This window comes from Gorilla gorilla, chromosome 22 (genome assembly GCF_029281585.2).
Source record: "Gorilla gorilla gorilla isolate KB3781 chromosome 22, NHGRI_mGorGor1-v2.1_pri, whole genome shotgun sequence".
Lineage (NCBI taxonomy): Eukaryota > Metazoa > Chordata > Mammalia > Primates > Hominidae > Gorilla > Gorilla gorilla.
This window is the reverse complement of record NC_073246.2, coordinates 36,998,353-37,020,378: the sequence shown is the minus strand read 5'-3', so window position 1 is coordinate 37,020,378 and position 22,026 is coordinate 36,998,353.

Genomic DNA, 22,026 nt, shown 5'->3' with positions numbered 1-22,026 from the left:
TTCTGTTTTTTAAGCATGTATTTTCTGATTATAACAATTACACAAGCTCTTAAGATCCTTCAAAAAGCAACATGAAATAGAAGACACAGCATGAATTTTGGAAAGAGGCCTCTTATTTGTGACCCAGATCTGCCCCCAGAACATTGAGTTTGGTCAAATTACATGAGAGCCTGCCTTTACTTATCTTTAAACTGTAATGGAGTGTCTAATCCCTGTGAAATTAGGACAATAATTCCTGCCTCACACAATGTCAGGGTTCAGTAAGATAATGCATACATATAAACATTTACAAAAATGCTACTAACTAGTACTAAATGTGTAATGACACAATTAAACAGAGTAGAATGAGAGAACTCTGTATTAGTTTGCTAAGGAAGCTATAACAAAGTGCCACAGCGTGGGTGGCTTGAACAAAATGAATGTATTGTCTCATAGTGCTTGAGGCTAAAAACCCAAGATCAAGATGTCAGCAGGAGTCATTTCCTGTGAGGCCTCTCTCCTGGATTTGCAGATGATGATCTTTTCCCTGTGTCGTCACACGGTTACATGTCCAAATTCCCCCTTCTTTTTATAAAGACATGAGTCGTGTTGGATTAGAGGCCACTCTAATGACCTCATATTAACTTTATTACCTCTGTAAAGGGCCTGTCTCCAAATAAGACCACATTCTGAAGTACCGGGAGTTATGACTTTAACGTATGAATTTGGGAGAGAAACAATCCAAAGCATAACAAACTCTGTAGCTGAAAGGAAATTTAGACCTCCTATATCATAATAACGTCAACCACTGGAAAGGCAGGTTCAGAGCAGGTGATGTGATCCACCGGAGACCTCCAGAAAAGCAGTGGCAGATCCAGGAATCAGTCTTCCTAGATGATGAACTCAGTTGTTAACTCAGTTCCTCATACTTCAGTTCACTTTTATTCCCTCACCCACTCAAGTATACATGGACCATTTTAAAACACAGATTCTAAATGTTCTCAGTAAACGAGCAGATGAGGACTGTTCTTCCCTTCTTCTACAGAAGACCAAGGAAGGTTGCTCAGCTGCTCAGCTGGAAGGAGAGATAATTTCTGGTTTAGGTCAAAAAATCACTCTGTGATATTACTGTGTTCAAACTCAAGTATATTAAAGTACCCAACCTAAATGTTAATATAAAAATGCACACTCAGGTAAAGATTGAGAAAACAGAAGTTAAATTTTATAGATTATGTTCTACATGGTAGATACAATGTTCAGCATTTGCACATAGCTTATGTCAATTCAATATATGTGCATTTTAGGATCATTTAGTGTTTTTAATTATCTTCCTCAATGTTTGTGCCCAACCACAGGAAAACTAGAGGCTGCCTTTTCATCTGAGGGGATGGGAAAGTCAATTTTTTCCCCAGACTTGGCACTAGCTATTGGGCAACCGAATTAAGTCTTCAAACTCCTTTGTACCTCAGTCTTTTCATCCAAAAAATGAGGATAATTGGCTCTGTGTTCTTTAATCTCCTACTAAATAAGAGATAAGATTGCTAAAGGCACTGAATTTACTAGATAATGCTGACACAAACACAGCCAGTAAAATTACTGGGATTACTATGTATTATTTCCTACAGGCCCAGCCTCAAGGAAAACATTTTTGAAAGTTTACCTTGGATGAAAAGTGGGGGAAGATACTTAGAAGTCAAACAATGTGAAGAAAATGGACATAAATCTTTGGCTCAATGTTACTATAAAAGCTAACATTTATTTTAAATGGAGAGGCTTGAGAAGTTTTTCCTTGAACGTCATGTAAGCTGCCGTGATGGGGATTTATGAATGAAATCGATTAGGCACTAATTTTCCAGGCTTCACTTTCTGGAAATGGATGTACTGTGTTTTCAGAGTGCAGCATCTCCAACAAGGTTACCAGAATCAAAGCGGTGACTTTGGCTTCCAACGTTGTCCTTTCCTCCTTCCAACTGGAGGCCTACCAAGTAAGTGCCTAATAGAAAAAACCACAGGTGTGTGTCTGCACCCCAGAGGCTCAGGTACGTGGAGATGGGACCTCAGGAATGGTTAAAACATTCTATGTACATCCAAATACAGACATGGTGAGAGGGAAGCAGTTCCACTATCACTTCTCAAGCGCTCCTGATGTTCATCCTCCAAACAAAAGCAACTGTCATCCCAGTGCCTTCTAATTTCCATGGCAGGTGCTGAGTATTTTGCCAGAGAGCTGCTGTTCTTGCCAGAGATTTATTAGGCTGGAAATATCCTTCCCACTTTAGGTCAGTTGAGTGGATGGGTGAGTGTGTGGAGCTAGAAATGGAAATTACTAATAAAAAAGCAATAGAACTATATCTTTAACCATGCACATGTTTCTCTACAGCTCAATTATTGCTCACCTTTTCCAAATTGCCCTCTATTCACTCTTTTAATATCAAGGTCACAGAGATCCGTAGCTCCCAGATTCTAGATTGGTCTCATCCCTGCACATAGACCCTTGTGCTCATAATTGTAGTTTCCAAGGTATATTGAGTCTATCTCCACAAATATTGTTGACATATTATGCCTTTTGTTTTAGTTCAGTCCCTATGTCTTGTCCAACTATATATACACCATTAAAAACAATGGCAAAACTGCACTTTGCACCAACCTTCAAAATGTATATATCCCATGTATATATATTCCAAACATATATATGGAATATTATGTAATATATGTAATATTCCATATATAAACATATATATGGAATATATGTTTCTAAGTTGTCTCTCTATGTGGCAGATCCTGTAGCCCATTTAGCAAACATTCTCTACTCCTCCTTTTTTCTCCCTTGTTTGAATTCTGACTTTTGTCAAGTATCAACTAGAGAGCTCGTAATATCCATAGAAAGTGGGTATGCCCCAGGCCTAGGGATGAGTAGTGACTCAGAACTGGCCATGAGCTATGAAGGAGCACCTACCAGGAAATTGTGAGAACAATTTTTGGTCCCCAGTTGTAGTGGATTGAATTTTGACCCCCCAATGGTATGTTCAAGTCCTAATCCATGGCACCTAGGAGTGTGGCCTTATTTGGAAATATGGTCTTGGCAGATATAATCAAGTTAAGATGAAGTCATACTAGATTACCATGGACCCTAATTCCAATGGTTAGCATCTTTGTAAGGGTAAGAAGATGTAGATTTGAACATACAAAGACACAGAAGAAACACACAGGGAAGAAGACCATGTGAAGACAGAGGCGGAAATTGGAGTGATGCAGCTGCAAGCCAAGGGATGCCAAGGATTGCAGCAATCACCTGAAGCTAGGAGAGATGTAGGAAAGCATCCTTCCCTAGAGCCTTCAGAGGAGCATGGCCCTGCCAAAACCTTGCTTTCCAACTTCTAGCCTCGGGAACACACTTCTGCTGTTTTAAGCCATCAGTTTGTGGTACTTTGTTATGGCAACCCTGGCAAACTAAGGTACTGATTAAAGATGAGAGGGACACAAGCAGGTTTTTCTCTGCCATAACAACACCCCTGATTCTGGCTCTTATTTGAGGCCATGATGCCTGAAGCTACACCAGTCATCCTGTGGCCAGGAAGCACAAAGCCAATAATGTGCTCTAAGCATCACAGAGCATAGCATCAGGAAGACCTGGAGCCTTCTGTAGATATCGCTGAACATCTGAACCCAATCAGCCACCGCTGGCTGTCACCATTTGGGTTATATGAAAAATATAAACACTCTTTATTAGCCACTTTTTTGAAGTGTTTACTATTACTTGCAGCAGAATGCATTTTTAACTGACATACACTGTCTATTGCTTTTAATTACATACAACTTTCTCAACTGCACATCTGATCATCAACTTTCCAGTTACTTTCCTAATCATGTCCAAACACATCATTCATTCAGAACCCATCACGATGGGGTCTAGTTTCATCTACTATTCCCCTATCTAGTTTCTACACATTCATGTACACAAACTTTTCATTTCAGTGAAACTGGAAAGAACCAATGTTCTTGAGCACACTCTACCTCTATTTGTCTTGATTTCTATGCCTGAGACATCCTATCATGATTGTTCATTTTTCTTCTATTCTTAGTATGTAAAACTGCAAAGTGCATGTCAGTACCACGGCAAAAGTAAACAATTAGGAACAAAATTAGTGTCTGATCATCCAGGATTGGTTCACTACGCTATGACACATCCATACAATTGAACCCTCTAGAGCTTTAAAAATTTTATAAAAGCATAACATTTTATGATGTTATATGCAACATTCACTGTTAAGGTATTTCATAGAAACAGAGAATCAGAGTTTGAAAAGTCTGATGAGATGCCTAGTAGCCTGTTGTCTGTGATTATTTCTGGATAATAGGATTTGGAAGTAATTTCATTCTTTTTTATACTATTTTAATTTTTCAGATTTCCTACAGGTATATATTACCATTAAAATAAGAACTATATATTTTTAAATCCTAAAGAATCTTCAGGGCCCCATTTGACATTTTCAGAAAATCTTCCCCAGGTTTCACTGCAGGATCATCTCCTCTTCCTTTGCTTTTCAAAACAACGTTTGCTCTTCCCTGATGGCATGTGGATCACACTCTGGCTTGAAATAGACTTAGTAGTGTATGTATTTCTTTTACCACATTTTAAGCTTATTCAGCACTTAGATCATGTTCAGGTCATCTTTGTCTCACCCATGGGGAACAAACAAAACACCCTCTCAATATTGTGGAAGTAATAATTGCTGGCACATATTGAACACTTAATATAGCAGAATAAAAATAATTCTATGTCATTTCGTGCAGTCCATTCACTATTCTAATATGGAACCTGAGGTCTTGAGAAGTTAATTTGCCCAAGAAAAGAACTTTGAGCATCCCTGAATCCTCCCTCTTCTTTACCTTCATCTCCAGTTCCCAGGTTTTATTAATACTTGCTCTAACATGCTTTCTAATGTCCTTTCTTCCTTGTCCATCCTGTAGTACAGGCCATCTTCCTCTCACCTAAACTATTACCATTATTTAATTAGTTAGGTTTTCAGTTCCACAATGTTTTCTATTCTATAATTTGTTATTAATGTGACTATTGCTTTATTCAGTCAAAGTATGTTTGGATTTATCCACGTGGCTACCAATTTTTCTTTGCTCACACTCTTGATCATATCTGAGGTTTGAGATATTTCTTCTGTATTTATGTCCTTTTCCCCCGAAGTATGTCCTTTAGAAGTTCCTTTCATGAGGATTTTTTTTCAAGGTGAGAGTCCTTACATTTTATTATGTGAAAATGTGTTCAACCTTGTTTTTGAAATGTAGAGTGGCTTGGCAAAGTTATTTTCTCTTAGAATTTTATCGTCTTTGCGTATCCATTATTGTCAAAACTTCTGTTGATCTGATTATTATTCCTTTTGATGTCTGTCATTTCTCTAGGGCTGCTTTTAAGTTATTTTTATCATCTCTGGCACTTTATAATGTCACTATAATACAAATATCTCCAGATCCAGAGGGGACATTTGTCCCCTCTGGACCTAAGGCCTTTGTCTTTCCTAATATCTGAAAAATCATCAACCTTTTATCCTGAAACATTTCTTCTCTCTCTAGTCTCTCGTTTCGAAATTTTAACTAGTCCTTATCATTCTTATTCACCCTTTCATATTTTCTATCTTGTTGTGTCTGTGTGCATCATTCCACATTTCTTCAAACCTATATTCTAATTTGATACTTTCATGTTCAGTTGCTCCACAAAAGTAGGGCCTGTGTCTCTCTTGTTCACTCTCTTCCACACCTGAAACCTAGGAGGTGCTTAAAAGCATCTCTTGACTGAATGAATTAGTTTTACATTTGGTAGGATATTGAGGCTTAGAGATACCAGAGACTTGCCCAATGGCCTACCATAGTTGCACAGTAGGATGGATACAGCCCTGGGTCTGACTCCAAAGCCTGTGGATCAATAAATGAGTGAATGAACAAATGAAAGTAAAAAATAATAAGAAAACAACTTAGTCCAGAGAGTGAAAATGCAAGTCATGATACTTTACACATCTTCTCCTGATCACCGAAATGAAGAAGTTTTCTCAGAGCTTTTCTCTCTTTCCATTCCCAATATTTAGAATTAAGCCCTCAAAATATCTCTTTATATGACTCCAGGACAGCTGTGGGAATCACCGTAAGATTTCTCTCAAACATACATCAGTAGATGACAATCGGCGGTGGCATTTAGCATCTTCCATTCACTTTAACTCTTGTTTATTGAGCATTACTGTGCCGGATGCACTGGTCACCTGGGGAGTTACAGAAAAATTATGATGGGGCTGGGCGTGGTGGTTCACGCCTGTGAATAATCTCAGCACTTTGGAGGGCGAGGCGGGTGGACTCCTTGAGATCAGGAGTTTGTGACCAGCCTGGCCAACATGGGTAAACCCCGTGTCGACTAAAAATACAAAAAATAGCCGGGCATCATTGCACATGCCTGTAATCCCAGCTACTCAGGAGGCTGAGGCAGGAGAATCACTTGATCCCGGGAGATGGAGGTTGCAGTGAGCTGAGATCATGCCACTGCATCCCAGCCTGGGCGACAGAGCGAGACTCCATCTCAAAAAAAAAAAAAAAAAAAAATATGGTGGGACCTGACTTTGCAAAGCTCAAACTACATGGTGGAATTTTCAATATGGTTCAGATTAAGAACCCAATATACTAAGATCAGAATATCTCATAGAACTTTCAGGGACTTTCTCCATGGCTGAGTGGCCTCTTGTATACTGGCTCTTTAAAGCGAGTAGGCAGAAAATGAAGTTGGGAATCACACATCGGATACATTCTTAATTTCTCCCCAGTAACACTGCATTAGTCCTGGCACATCTCTGAAAAGCTGAAAACCTTGCCATAGGTTTTTCCAGAAGCCTTGGCTGATGGCGCTCGCGTGACCTACTGGGCAGGGCTGTGCTGGGCTGGGCTGGGCTGGCTCTGGCAGGACCTACCCAGGCACAGGCTCCTAAATCACCCTTTATCCTTGCCCCTTCCTGCTGTGTTGACAACAGCCGGAAACTCCTTTGAGAGCCTCAACCCAATCTCACAACTGTTGACGGACTTTCGAAAGAGTTTCTCCCCTGGCAGATAATTCAGACTGAAAGGAACAAACATGTTGAAAACCCCATTCGAGGAAAGTTGTTACTAAGTGTGAACAATGCTGATGATAACAGGGCTTTTCTCGGAAGACCACTTAGAAGAGCATTGTTGTTGCCATTTATTTCAGGCCGCCAGGCTCTTATCTCGCACGTGCCATGTGCTCCCACTTATCTGTCAGCAGTTGGACTCCACTGAAGCTGACAGTGACGTCCAGCTCCACACGGCTGACCACCAAGTGAAGGTCAGGTGGCAGGAAAGAGGTTGCTCTCTCCTACATTTATTCTCTGCAGAATTGTGTAAGTGGCTCAACAGCAGTAAGCCAAGAATCTCTCTAAAACGGTCATAGCTATAGTTGTACTTAGATTTTGACTTTACTCGGGTGCCTAAAACAGCATCAGGGTCTTATTTGCAGCAGCACTTGGAGATATCTGATGAGTTTCCAAATGTCCTTTGAATATTGGGGGCACGTATAGTTGAATAGCCGTGGGGAGAACTATCTATACTTTGGATCAAATGGTGTCCACAATCCGTGTAGATGTCCAAGGAGCTGATGCCGTACAGTGAAGCAAGGTTAAATTTGCAGTATTAAATTGAAGGACTACCAGGCACGGTGGCTCATGCCTATAACCCTAGCACTTTGGGAGGCTGAGGTGGGTGGCTTGCCTGAGCTCAGGAGTTTGAGACTAGGCTGAGCAACATGGTGAAGACCCATCTCTATTAAAATACAAAAAAAAAAAAAAAAAAAAATGGCCAGGCGTGGTGGTGCCTGGTTGTAGTCCCAGATACTCAGGACACTGAAGCACAAGAACTTGCTTGAACCCTGGAGGCAGAGGTTGCAGTGAGTCGAGATAGCACCACTGCACTCCAGCCTGGGAGACAGAGCAAGACCCTGTCTCCAAAAATAAATAAATAAATAAATAAATAAATTGAAGGACTGGTGTGACCTCTATACACATACACACAGTCTGCAGGTTTGTGTTTACACATATAGGTTGTATGTACACACACACATATGATATTGAAAAATCTATGCCTATACATAGACACAGGGAGCATTGACTCTGAAGCTAGACTGGCTGGATTTGTACTCTAGCTACTTCCCTTAAGAGGTGTGTGACTTTAGGCCAGGCGCAGTGGCTCACGCCTATAATCCCAGCACTTTGGGAGGCTGAGACGGGCAGATCACTTGAGGTTAGGAGTTTGAGACCAGCCTGGTCATCATGGTGAAACCTCTTCTCTAGTAAAAGTACAAAAATTAGCCAGGCATGGTGGGGCGCACCTGTAGTCCCAGCTACTCGGGAGGCTGATGCTGGAGAATTTCTTGAACCCAGGAGATGGAGGTGATGGTGAGCCAAGATTATGCCACTGCACTCCAGCCTGGGCAACAGAGTGAGACTTCATCTCTAAGAAAAAGAGATGTGTGACTTAAAATATTCAAGCTCTCTGTTCCTTTGTTTCCTCATCTGTCTACCTCAAAGTGTTCTCAAGAAGATAAGATGAGCTAGTATGCTTAAAGGACTTAGGACAGTGGCCAGCGGTCAGGGAGTACAGTAGAAGTGCTTATTAAATAGAATGCTCCCTCTCAGTTAAGAGGGAGATATGGCCTCTGTCTCTGGCTGAGCAGCCATGAGTCCAGCTACCTCAGAGGTTCTACCCCCTAAAAATCTACAGATGGATTGGGTTAGTGGGGGGTGACCAGTAGCCTCTGCCATGCCTGTACCATAGGTCTAACTTTTATTTTTTTTCATGTGAATATGTGAGCCCCTCAGGAGACAGCAGACTCCACTGGGTCAGGGACAGTTTGAATGTATTCCACTGTTTTCTCCCCTGCATATAACAGGGCGCTTGGCCCATAATAGGTGCTTAATAAATATGTATTGGATATTTAATAGAATAACTACTACTATTGCTAGTGCTGTTGCCACTAATGCTACTACTACTATTATCCTCAGGACGGGATTTAATTTTCTGCATCATAAATTATTGTACTGAAATAGGGGTTCCTGAAAATCATGTATAAATCGTGAAGATAACCTCCCAAAATGGTCAAATAATAATAGTAATAAAAAATAATGTTCTCCCTTTAGATATTTACCCAGTAATGGGATTGCTGGGTTGAATGGTATTTCTGTTTTTAAGTCTTTGAGGAAATGTCACACTGTCTTCCACAATGGCTGAACTAAGTTATGCAACACTATTCACAATAGCAAAGACATGGAATCAACCTAAATGTCCATAAATAATAGACTGGATAAAGAAAATATGGTACATATACATGATGGAATAATATGCAGCCATAAAAGAGAACAAGATCATGTCCTTTGCAGGGACATGGATAGAGCTGGAGGCCATTATCCTTAGCAAACTAACACAGGAATGGAAAACCAAATACCACAAGTTCTCACTTATAAGTGGGAGTTAAGTGATGAGGACACATGGACACACAGAAAGAAACAACACACAATGGGGCCTTTTGGAGCTTGGAAGGTAGGAGGAGGGAGACGATCAGGAAAAATAACTATTGGGTAGTAGGCTTAATACCTGGGTGATAAGATAATCTGTACAACAAACCCCTATGACACAAGTTGACCTATGTAACAAACCTGCACTTGTACCCTTGAACTTAAAAGTTTTTTTTAAAAAAGTTAACAGTAATAATTAACTTTGTTGTACAGAACAATAGAATAATAAATAGAAAATAAGGAACTTTAAAAGTCAAAATTAAAAAATAAAGAATAAAAATAATCGAGGCTTTGTTCTGCAAAATGTGTAGTATCAAATAAATATTGGGAAAGTTTACAGAGAAAAATAATACTAGTGGTGTCAAGTAATTCACAGTCAGGAATAACTTGAAGAGGCACAGAATGAGTGATTATGTTCATGTACCAGATGAGTAGGGATGAAACATAGTTAACAAATAAAATGCATGTTGGATATTAATGCAGGAAGGTGAACACCATTATTTGCCCTCACCAGGATATAAGGAAGCAGGTTTTTAATTGGCCTAGAACACCAAGGTTTAGGAAATGCCATGTTCAAAAGAAATAGGATCAATAGCTAAGCCAGTCAAAGCCATATACACCTGAAGTGAAATGTGTGACCATGATGGAAGAATGTGCACAGAGAGTTTGGTTGAAGATTAAAGGAGGGAGGGAGAGTGGGACGATGCTGGAGACCACCCATCCAGATGGAGGAAGCACTGATGTTTTCCAGGCATGGATCAAACAGCACAGATGCTGCCAGAGAGGTTGGGTGACTGCAGAGGGAGGGGCCCGGGTGCAGGGAGCCCACAGGGACAGCTGCTAGAAATCGACTTCAGTCCAAAGAGGAAGCGAGGCAGAGCTGCTTCTCTGGATCTATTCTAACCAAGGAGGAAGTGACAGGGGCCCTGGAGATAAAAGGAGCAGGTTACTCTAGAGCCTCCCACAGCCAACCATGGGTGAGCTGGGTATTGTCAGGTGGGTGACCGCCTTTTGAGGAGGCAGAACTCTAAAAGCTTAGAGTAAAGATTGGTGGAATTCTAAGACGTGAGCATGAAACAAGTCTGGAGAGGGAAGGGTCCTTGTTCATAGCACAATCCCGACTGGGAAGAAAATGGGGAAGTATCTCAAGAGGTAGCCAAACAGGAAATTCTCTGGTAAAGTCAGATGTAAGAACACTTGTACAAAAAAAAAAAAAAAAGGAAAGAAGATGAATATAAATGCAAGTAAGAAATAGTGTTGAGAATCTTTGTGCTTCAAAGAAGTTTGCCAGATTTGCTAAGACCTAAAATGAGAGTCAAGTAAAAGAACAAAGGCAGGACAGACCTTCTGTAAGGGCAGCTAATATATAATGTAAACAGACAACAGAGAGAAAGGATAACAGCTCAACTGGGTTACATTAACAAGTACTGACTGGCTGTCTTCTCTGTAAGCCACAACCAGACATAGGGCCATGACCCTGCTCATGAGGAACTCATGGGCCAGATAAGGAAAGTATACAAAGAACAAATGATGATCAGGATGGTAAATTTCCATAGTATTGGGTATCTCTAAATGAGAGAGTTCAATTCGTTAGGGGATTCATTTAGGAAACACTTCATCAAGGAGAACTCAGTGGTAGGTTTTGCAGGATTCCGATAGGGCTCTTGGATTGAGAAACACTTTAAAGAAAAGCAGAGGAAGAGAAACCTGTTGAGGATCATGAGAAGAAATGGTGGGAGGAGGAAAGAGTTAACCTGGAGTAAACTATCATAGAAATCTAGGAGATAATTTCTCCCAACAAAGCACCTGTAGAAGTTGAAGAACATGAAACAAATGTGCATGAGAATAGGAAAGTCCCAGTAATTTAAAGATAGTTTGAGTGGCATGCTGGAACAGAAACAAGGTCCCCAGAAGGTTTATGAGATGAGGGAGAGCATTAATTAATTCCAAAAATTTGCCTGTGATGGAAGCAAAAGAGAAGGTGGACAGTATAGAAAGATATAAGATCAAGGATGAATTTTGTGCTTTGTTCTTATTTTTAATTTGGTTTGTGGATGGAGATTTAAACATAGTTATTATATGTGCTTAGAGGGAAGAGGCAATAGAACAAAAGTTACTAGAAATGAAAGATAATGAGATGATTAATAAGGCATGACCCTGAAGGATGCAAGTAGGGGATAGGAACTGGAGTCCATGTGGGAACATTAGCTGTGAGAAGTGGGTATCACTTTCTCCATGGAAATTTCAGGGCTCTGAGAGTAGGCCCATCTGTAACCAGTGCTTGAGACAGAGCACTGAAGGTGTTACTTTGAGTTAGTTTTCATTAATTGGAGTATTAAGAAGACCTGTCACCCCCTAAAAGAAAGAGAAGAGATAGTTCCAAGGGGGATTTGAAGACTGTAGAGAAACAATGATTTAGGGGAATGGAAGAGAAAGGTGTTATGGGACCTGTGGAAGGAGAGTGGGATATAGCTGAGCTTCCAGTTCAAGCTGGAGGCTATAGCTGCATAGGGCACCAACCCTCATGGTATGTGAGCTTCACCAGTAGTCCAGGTGTAGGAAAGGTGGATGGTTGTATTAATCCAGGGATGGAGTTTACCAGTGAGTGTGGTGGAAAAATGAGAATGGGAAAGAAGATGTAGACAGACAGAGGCTGAAGCCATGAGCTTCATGGCTTCAAGGCAAGAGCCGTGAGATCCAGGCCACTAAGCAATAGGAATGAAGGCAACAAGGAAATGGAGCAATCAGAGCCTCTAAGAGATCAAAGAACAGGTGTAGTAGGCACACAGAATGATGACAAAGGATAACACAATATTATGGGCAGTGAGAGGGATCCTGGCAGAGAAGGAAGAATTCCAGGTAATATGCAGGGTGTGGCCCTAGGAGAGTGTGCCTGGAGTTGGGGGAATTGGAAATCAATGAAATTGAGAACGTCAAGAAAAGCGTGTCGAATGGAAACATTTTCTAAAACTCATTGCTATGTTTATTTGTACACAGAGGAAACATGTAAGTGTGCTTCTATGCTAAGGGGAAGGCCTAGTAGAGAGGGAGATGAGGATACTGCAGAGAGGGAAGAGGGTTGAGGGAACAAGGTCTGGAGGAAGCAGGAGAGAAAGCAGGTCAGAGCATGGCTGATGGGATTGGCAGGAGAGAGAGGAAATAAGGAGCAGGAATTAAAAACGGGTCTGGGTACAGATGCATTCATCTGGGCATTTGAGGCAGGAAGCTGAGGCCGGACAATCTGCTGTGAGACAGGAGGACAGTGAAGCAGAGCATGGGAGAGAGGCAAGAGCTTGGAACAGCCGCGGGAGCTTCCTGGTGGGACTGGTTGAAGGATCTTCGTGATTTTCTCCAGCTAGGCTCAGCCCCCAGGCTTGAGAGTGGAGAAGGCCAATGATGTATGGGTTCCCAGGTGGAATTTTGCCAGCTCTGAATGACAAGTAGACAAGGAGGGAGAGAGATTACCAGTGAGAACTGACAGACCCTGGCAACCAAGGAGGCCGGGCTGGATAAAGAGGGAAGTAAAGCCAGGTGGATCCAGATGGACTGAAAGCAAATGGAGGAACCGAAGTTCTGGGAGGACCGCGGGAAATTAAGAGTGGGTGGAATGAGAATAAACCTCTGAGGGGGTGTAGAGTAAGATGAGGGAGCTGTGGCTTAACGGAATTTGTGAGGATGATTTGGGCGTTGGACTTAACTGGAAGCGTTCTGAATCAACACTGAGATGAAACGGCAGTGATAGGAGTTGACCTCATTACAGTTGAGCTGAGGCATCACAAGCATCTTTCTCTTGTTTAACAGAGCTGGAGAGCTGGGAGACCTGTCTGTTCCACTTCAACTCTAAGAGTCCATGAGCAACTCCACCCAACACACATTGAAATACATACCAGTCAATAATCGTATTTTCCATAAACTCTTACCTAAACCATCTACAGCTCAGGGAGATGCATTTTCATTTCCTGTATTCCCTGCACACTCTACATGCATGTGATGCTCCTTTACAGTACAGCGCATGCATGTACAGTGCATGTTGCATTTCAGGGAAAGGAGGAGCTAATCTATGGCATCACTAGTTTTATGCTTTGAGACATGGAGATTAAAAGGCCTAAATATACATTTTCCCCAGGTGAGTCCTATGAGAATGAAGTTTCATCCCTGGAATTAAGCTCTTTGACAGCCCTAGGATAGGAGTCTATAAAAATAAGGTATTATTTGTGATAGGGGATTTCTTACTTTATAATAAAACCACACAAAAATAGTAAAAGTGTAATAAGCACACTTGTTTATTTAATCTAACCCAAACATATTGGCTACAGTTTTTTCTTTATATCATATTATTGGGTTAAGTTTTTATATTCCTCTATATAGGAAGAGAGGTTTATTTGCAAACAGAGCAAAACACCCCAGTGGTAACTTGATTTTTCTTTAAACCTGCATATATTGTAGTTTAAACTGCAACTAAATGAACAATGCAAATTATTTATAAAAGCCCAGTTGAGTCCATGGGACCGCAGTACACACTGTGACATGCCAGGAGTCACAAGATGGAGTGCCATGAAGATAAAGTGCATTTACACCCCCTCTATCCCTCCCTGTCTCCACAGCTGCATGGCCACCCTCAGCACCAGCATAAACCACAGTTCCCAAAGACCAAAGGTCACCCTGAGGGATCCAGAATTAAAACACACCAGAAGGTTTACTTTTTCTACAGCTATGTTAAGAATGACCTAAAATGAGATAAATAATAGATGGGAGGGGTGAGAGGAAGAGAGAGAGAGAGGGAGATGGAGGGTAGGGAGCTATAGATGGACAAATAAATATAGTTTATAAAATACCCCAAACATCCAGTTCTTACCCCAAAGATGCAGAGCCATCTAAAAATTATGAGTTTCCATTTGCTTCCTACCTCCAGAAATGGCCAACCCTTGTTGCCTTTATTCCTAGGCCCAAAACTCTCTGGCAATAGGCAGGCCTGCCAGAGGCATTAAGTATAACTCTGGAGTTGATTATTTTAGGTTGGAGTCAGGTATTGTCCAATGTGCAGATGGCCAGGGAGGAGAAAGTCTCAGTGTTAGCTTTTATTTAAGTGATGATCTTATCTCCTCCACACACAGCATATTACTATCTCAAGGTGTTAGAAAATAAATTTCCTTAGGTCTAGAGATGGGTTTTAGGCCAGCAAGAAAAAAGCATTGCAAGCCAAGACTGTAGCAATGAAGAAAGTACCATTATAGTCTATTCTACAGAATAAAGCTCACTACAGAAGGCTCTATACATGCCTGAACAAATGAACACATGAATGCACACAGACAATTTCATTACCTACTTCCCAGGCACATTATATCAAAAATACCATTCAAATAAGATTAAACCACATCTGCTTCCAGAAATAGTAGGCTTTTCTGGAAAAGTCTCAGTAACAGGATGGATTCTACCATCTTGTTTGTGTAGACAATCTGTGTGATTCTGCCATGTTTGTGTATCCTTGTTATGGCCTCAGTGATGTAATTCATGCCACTTATTGACTTGGACAAATTATTTCAAGAGGTAATTAAAATATTTTTATTTTAATGTACCTGATGGATATAAACTTAGATAAAAATTGATGGATATAAACTTGGATAAAATATAACTTGTATAATTACAAAGCATCAAAGAAAAGGATAAAATCTCACACATTTCTATTTTGGATTAAAGACTGTTAGGCAACCTCTTTAAGTGACAGATGCTATCACTCTTACACCATGCAAATGAAACACAGATAGATTTGAATATTGAGGATGTTTATGTTAATATGTAACATAACGTTTGTGATCATATGTAAAGTTACAAACCCAATGACACAAATATTAACAGTAGGCAAACTATCTCCCTGACACTGTAAGCTTCAATTCTGTCTTGGCTTCTTTGTGTATGAAACACTTGTCAATATGCTGCTTAAAAATATTAAACTCCCATCACAGTGACTCAAATTGTTAAAATGATCTTTGAGGCAAAAAGTCAAAATGTTGAGGTGTATTTTACTAATGTTATAAAACTAATCTCTACCGAGTTCTCAAATAAGACAATAAATGGACTATTCTACTCATCAGTTGTTCCAATGAGACCATACGTGGTGAAATTTAAAGCTGACCTTGACATTGTTCTCCATGGACAATGGGGAGAAGGGAAGCCCAGTGAGCAGTCTAAACTCTTTGGTCTTTTCAGGTAATCAGAATAAAGAATCCCCATGGCCCGCAGCTTGCCCTGCTCCTCCACTGCATTCTACAAGGTTTAAGGATGGAAGAACAGAGATGTGTGAGCTAGGCTCTGTAGACGGCCTCCCTGGGTTGGAGTCCCAGCTCCACTTCCGACAGCTGTGTGATCATGGACAAATCACTCAACATCTCTGAACCTAAGTGTCCTCATCAGTTGAATGGAGACTGTAACGGTGCATATCTCATAGGGGTATGCCAAGGATTAACCAAGAAAATATAAACTGTGGCCAGAAATTAAGCACTCCAGAAGTACTTGCTATTATTGTAAACATTTATGAAACATTGTGAACCAGGGCTGTTTTACCTTTAAAATAGTTCATAGATTTTCTAGGAGATTATTGGGATCCATGTGATTCCAAGACATTCTCAACAATATTTGTAGGGTACTGACCACATGCTCACACTCTGCTACGTATGGGATTCAAAGATAAAGAAAAAATCACTAAAATTCAAGGTGACAACATCTAGTTTCTTTCCTCCTGTCTTTTTTTCATTTTAAATAATGGTGTAAATAAAGGTCATTGGGGGCAGATGTATGAGAATGACTAACTGTGTCTAGGGAGTCATTTCAGAGAACATTTAGCAGAAGTGGGTCACATATGGTTAGGAGCTTCACAAGGAAATATGAGTTGAAAAAGAGAGAGAGTGAAAATGGCAGAGGAGGAAACTATAAGTAGGAAAGCCTTTGAGGTAAGACATTTGAGCAATGTGTTTCCAGATAGGGTTGAGACATTAGATGTAACTGATGCTTAAGATGAGGGGGGAGGGTGAATAAACCCAGAAAGCCTCCTGGACCTGTAGCTGTGGATGCTCTTGAATGCTGTGCTAAATTTGTTTTTTACCTGATATGGATGTGGGCAAAGGGTTAACCAACTAAACCTTCTCACCTTCTACGTCAGAATTCATCCTTTGATTAGCTGTGTTCTCCTGGTACCTGATATGATGTTAGCTATACTCCTGGGTGACATTCATTAGCATAAAAATAACCCTGATGGGTAGCTCACATCTGCACTGGGGAAGACTACAAATGAACCCAATTAGGGTACCCTGTTTTGAGATTTCCGTGAAGAAGAATTATAAGAGTGTGGTGACTCTTATAATCCTTAAGTGGATCGTAGAAGGAGTTATACCTCTGGAGATGTTGCAAGATATGCTGGTATAGAGCTTGGAAGCTAGGGTAAATTTCATGGGAGCCAACGTGGATTCATCTCCCTGCTGTGTAGACGACTGTTGCAAGAACTTCAACTAACAGGAATGCTGAATGCCACTAGGCTAGCAAACTGTGTCTCTTGTTCTATATCCTCTAAGAGATGAATATCAAATGATAATTTATGAGCATGAAGATTTAGTTGAACATCAAGAAACTTTGGTAGGCATTGCAGTGGGTAACAGAGAACTCAAGGAAGCAGTGAAGTAGGACTGTAGAAAGAAAAGTCTGAAAATGTTATTCAAAATTATATTTATTTTAGCTATGGGGAGGAGTTTTCTAGAATGTAGAATTTCTTTATTTTTATTTTTTTACTGCTCCTTGCAGAGCGTGGCTACTAGGCAGTGTGCCCAGTGTAGCCAGAATTTCTAAATTAAAGGATTTTATATGATTGCATAAAGCTCTAAAAATAAGACATTTGCTCAAAATAAAATTTGGAGGGCAGCTATCTTGACATGCTTATGTTGAAGGGTGAGGGAAGGTTTGTATGACTAATGGAAACAATAGAACAAGCTGCAAATGGTTGGGAAATTGTTTCCCTTGTCCAAAAGATACATTGAAATGGGCTGTTATGACCTGGTTCACCTCACATTTCTACAGAAATTAGATAATAATCAGTACAGAACCAAGTTCAGGTTTTAAACATTTTTTTCCACCACATCTCTGCATGAAAATACATCAGACTGAAAGGGATTGCATTCACTCAGCAAATATGTGCTAAGATCCTTCTGTGCCAGCTCTGAAGATGAAAAGGTATGCGACGTGGTCTCACCCCTAAAAAAACAAACTGTCTGTCTAGTGAGGGAGACAGACACACAGCTAGTTACATTCAATGTGCTAAGTGCCTGTAAGGAATATGCCCACATTCTCCTAGGAACCCAGAAGGAACTATTAATTATGCTTAGCGGAACCTTCTCAGAGGGAATAACAGAGTAGTCTGAATTTTCAGGAGTAACATCTTAGTCCAGGATGCTGTAGCAAAAGACCACAAATTGGGTAAATTTTAAACCCCAGAAATTTATTTCTCATGGTTCTGGAGCCTGGAAAGTCCAAGATCAAAGCAGCAGGATGTTTGTCTGGTGAGGGTTTATGTCCTGGTTCATAAATGGTGCCTTCTTGCTGTGTCTTCACATGGTCGAAGAAGCAAGGCTCTCTCTGGGATCTCTTTTAAGAGCACTAACTTCAGAGCTCTTCCTTCATGTCTTGGTGATATAGTTTGGATATTTGTTTCCTCCAAATCTCATGTTGAAATGTAATCCCTGATGTTGGAAGTGGGGCCTGGTAGGAGGTGTTTGCATCATGGGAGTGGATCCTTATAAATGGCTTAGCCCCATCCCTTTGGTGATGACTGAGTTCACACAATATCTGGTTGTTCAAAAGTGTGTGGCATCTCCCTCCTCTCTCTTTTGTTCCTGCTCTCATGAGGTGACATGCTGCTCCCGCTTCATCTTCCACCGTGAATAAAAGCTCTTTGAGGCCTCACCAGAAGCTGAGCAGATGCCAGCACCATGCTTCTGTACAGCCTGCAAAACCATAAGCCAATTAAACCTCTTTTCTTTATGAATTACCCAGCCTCAGGTATTTTTTATACCAACACAAGAACAGCCTAATACTCCGAGTCTCTTCCCAAAGGCCCTGCCACCTAATACCATCACCTTGAGACTTAGGATTTCAACACATGAATTTTGAAGGTACACAAGCATTCAGACCCTAGCAAGTAAATAGCAATTTCTAGGCAGAGAAGAGAAAAACTGTGTGTATGCGTGCATGTGTGTGTTTATGTGTGAATATGTGTAGGGGTCAGGTGGGCAGAGTGTGGGGGAAGAAGGTAGATGAAGCAAGAATAGCAAAGAAGATTCACATGGTGTTGACATCACATGCCACACTTTGCTCTGAGCATACACTCCCTGCAGATATTTCTGCCCACAGCAGCAACCTGTGCTCTGACAATAGAAGGACTGTCCTGAACTCCTCCTGGTGGATAAGCCACTGGCCAACAAGATTGAGTCTACAAATGGCCTTTTCTTCACTTGGACATACCTTGACATTTCTTACATTGTTATCACTGAACATTCCCTTCTGGTGAGCAGTAGGCTCCTGTTGTATGATGCAAATCATAGATGTATGGAACTGCTATCTGGAGATAAAAAAACAGGAGTTGCAGATGACTCCTGCCGTCATGGAACTAAACCACAGTCTAGAAGAGGAGAGCAAGTTTATGTGGGCTATGCATTACACTAAAGGTAAGAGTATTTCATGGTAGGAGAAGGTGTGCAAAAGAACAATATAGTGGTTTATCTAGAGTTAGATTACTAAGGGCCTTTAGGGGCTTATAAAAAAATTAGATATGATGAATATTGCAAAAGAGAGACGCTAACAGGGGTTTTAAGATGTTATATCTGGCAGCAATATTATATCACTCAGAACTGCAGAATTGCTGAAAGAAGTGGACATTCAAGGGAAAGACCAGACTGCCCAGAGATGAGCATAAAGGAGTCACTCCAGCCTGAGATTGGAGGAGAAAAGAGAAACAATCTAGTTTATGGAGCCCATGGATTGGAACCACAGGGTAGAAGCAGCCCTGGCTAGAGCTGCCACTCAAGTGGAGAGAGAGGAAGAAATACCCAGCCAGTACCTTCTCTTCCCATCAAAACTTTAAACTTTTCTTTTTCAAAAGGCAACACAAGGAAATAGAAGGGGCCTGAACAATGGTTCATGCCTGTAATCTCAGAGCTTTGGGAGACAAGGCAGGAGGATCACTTGAGGCCAGGAGTTCAAGACCAGCCTGATTAACGTAGTGAGATCCCATCTCTACAAGAAGTTGAAAAATTAATCAAGTATCAAATGCCCATCGATGATAGACTGCATAAAGAAAATGTGGTACATATACACCATGGAATACTATACAGCCATAAAAAGGAACAATGCATTAGCTATTTATCCTGTAGGGACATGGATGTCCCCGGATGGAGCAGGGACATGGATGGAGCTGGAAGCCATTATCCTCAACAAACTAACACAAGAACAGAAACTGAACACTGCATGTTCTCACTTATAAGTGCAAACTGAACAATGAGAACACATGGACACGGGGAGGGGAACAGCACACAGTGGGGCCTGTTGTGGGGGCAGAGGGAGGAAGAACATCAGGATAAATAGCTAATGCATGTGGGACTTAATACTTAGGTGATGGGTTGATAGGTGCAGCAAACCACCATGACACACGTTTACCTATGTAACAAACCTGCCTATCCTGCACAGGTATCCTGGAACTTTATTAAATTAAATTAAGTTAAATTAAATTAAATAAAAAAGAAAATACCTACATTAAAGTCATCTAGTTTTAGGGAAAAGGAGTTGAAAATGCAACCAACTCTTGGTGAAATGTACAAATAAATCTTTGTTATACTTTATTTCAAATAAATTCTTTTCAAATTAAAAAATTTTCACTGGGTATGGTAGTGCCTGCTTATAGTCCTACGTACTCAGGAAGCTGAGGCAGGAGGATCATGTTAACCCAGGAGGTTGAGGCTACAGTGAGCTATGATCGTACCACTGCACTCCAGCCTGGAAAACAGAGCAAGACCCTATCTCTGAAGAGAGAGAGAGAGTGAGAGAGAGAGAGAGAGAGAGAGAGAGAGAGAGAAAAGAATATAGAAGGACATGCCACAGATTGAAAGAACATGTTTTTAAATCACATCTTTGATACGAGAATTGTGTTCAGAATGTATAAGTAATTCTTACAGCTCATAATTAGAAGACAAATAGCCCAGTTTAAAAATAGGCAAGAGATTTGAACAGACGTTTCACCAAAGAGGGATATGCAAGAACATAAAAAGATGATCAGGATCATTAGGAAAACACAAAATAAAACTACAGTGAAATACTACATCATATCCAGTAAGACAGCTGAAATAAAAAAGACAGACAAATACAAGTGTTGAAAAGAATGTAGAAAAACTGGAACCCCCAAATTTTCTGATGGAAATAGAAAATGGAATATCCAGTTTGCAAACAGCTTGGCCTTTTCCTAAAAAGACAAACGTAGACTTACCACATGACCCAGCTATTCCACTCTTAGATGGGTACCCAAGAGAAATAAAAATATGTCAACACAAAGACTTGTTGGTAAATGTTTATAGCACCATTATGTGTAATAGTCAAAAACTAGAAATGATACAGATGTCCATCAGCTGGTAAATCAATAAACAAGTTGTGGCATATCCATACAATGGAATACTCAATAATTAAAAAGAAACAATTACTGATACATGTTACAACATCGATGAGTCTCACTGCATTATGCTAGGTGAAAGAAGGTAGATTTGAAAGGCTCCTTACTATGTTATGGACATTATGGAAAAGGCAAAGATATGGGAACAGATATCAGATTAGTGGTCCTCAAGTGCCAGTGGCAGTAGGAGAGGATTGACTGCCAAGAAGCTGGAGGGAGCAAAGGGAGACTTTGGTGGTGGTGAAGATGATCTGTATCAAGTTTGCAGTGATAATTTCACAGCTGTTTGTCAAAGCTCATCCAACTCTACACTTAAATAAGTGTATTTTAACATACTTAAGTTACACTTTAATAAACATGACTTTTAAAAATAAGCATTAAACTAGTGGCAGACAGACCAGCTAGGAGAACACTGCTGAGGGGGAGGAGCAGTGAAGAAAGGGAAGGGACTTGATGAGGAGAAGCCTGCCTCAGAAAAAGGAACATGAGAGAGACAGGTTTTCTGGAAGTGCAAGAGTTTACAATTATGAATTAAGAAGGCAGAATGATAAAATACATGAGCAGATGTGACAATGAAACTCAAAGTAGCCCCTCCACAGAGGGGAATAAACAGGAAGTTTCTGGTAAGTCTGACAAAAGCAAGGGAGAAAAGCATTCTTGCAATCACTCATACATCCATGTGTTGACTCACTCGTGTCCACTCGTTCATGCATGATGCATGCATGCATTCAGTGTTTATTTTGTACTTAACAGTGGGAAGTAGCCAAGAGCAAATAA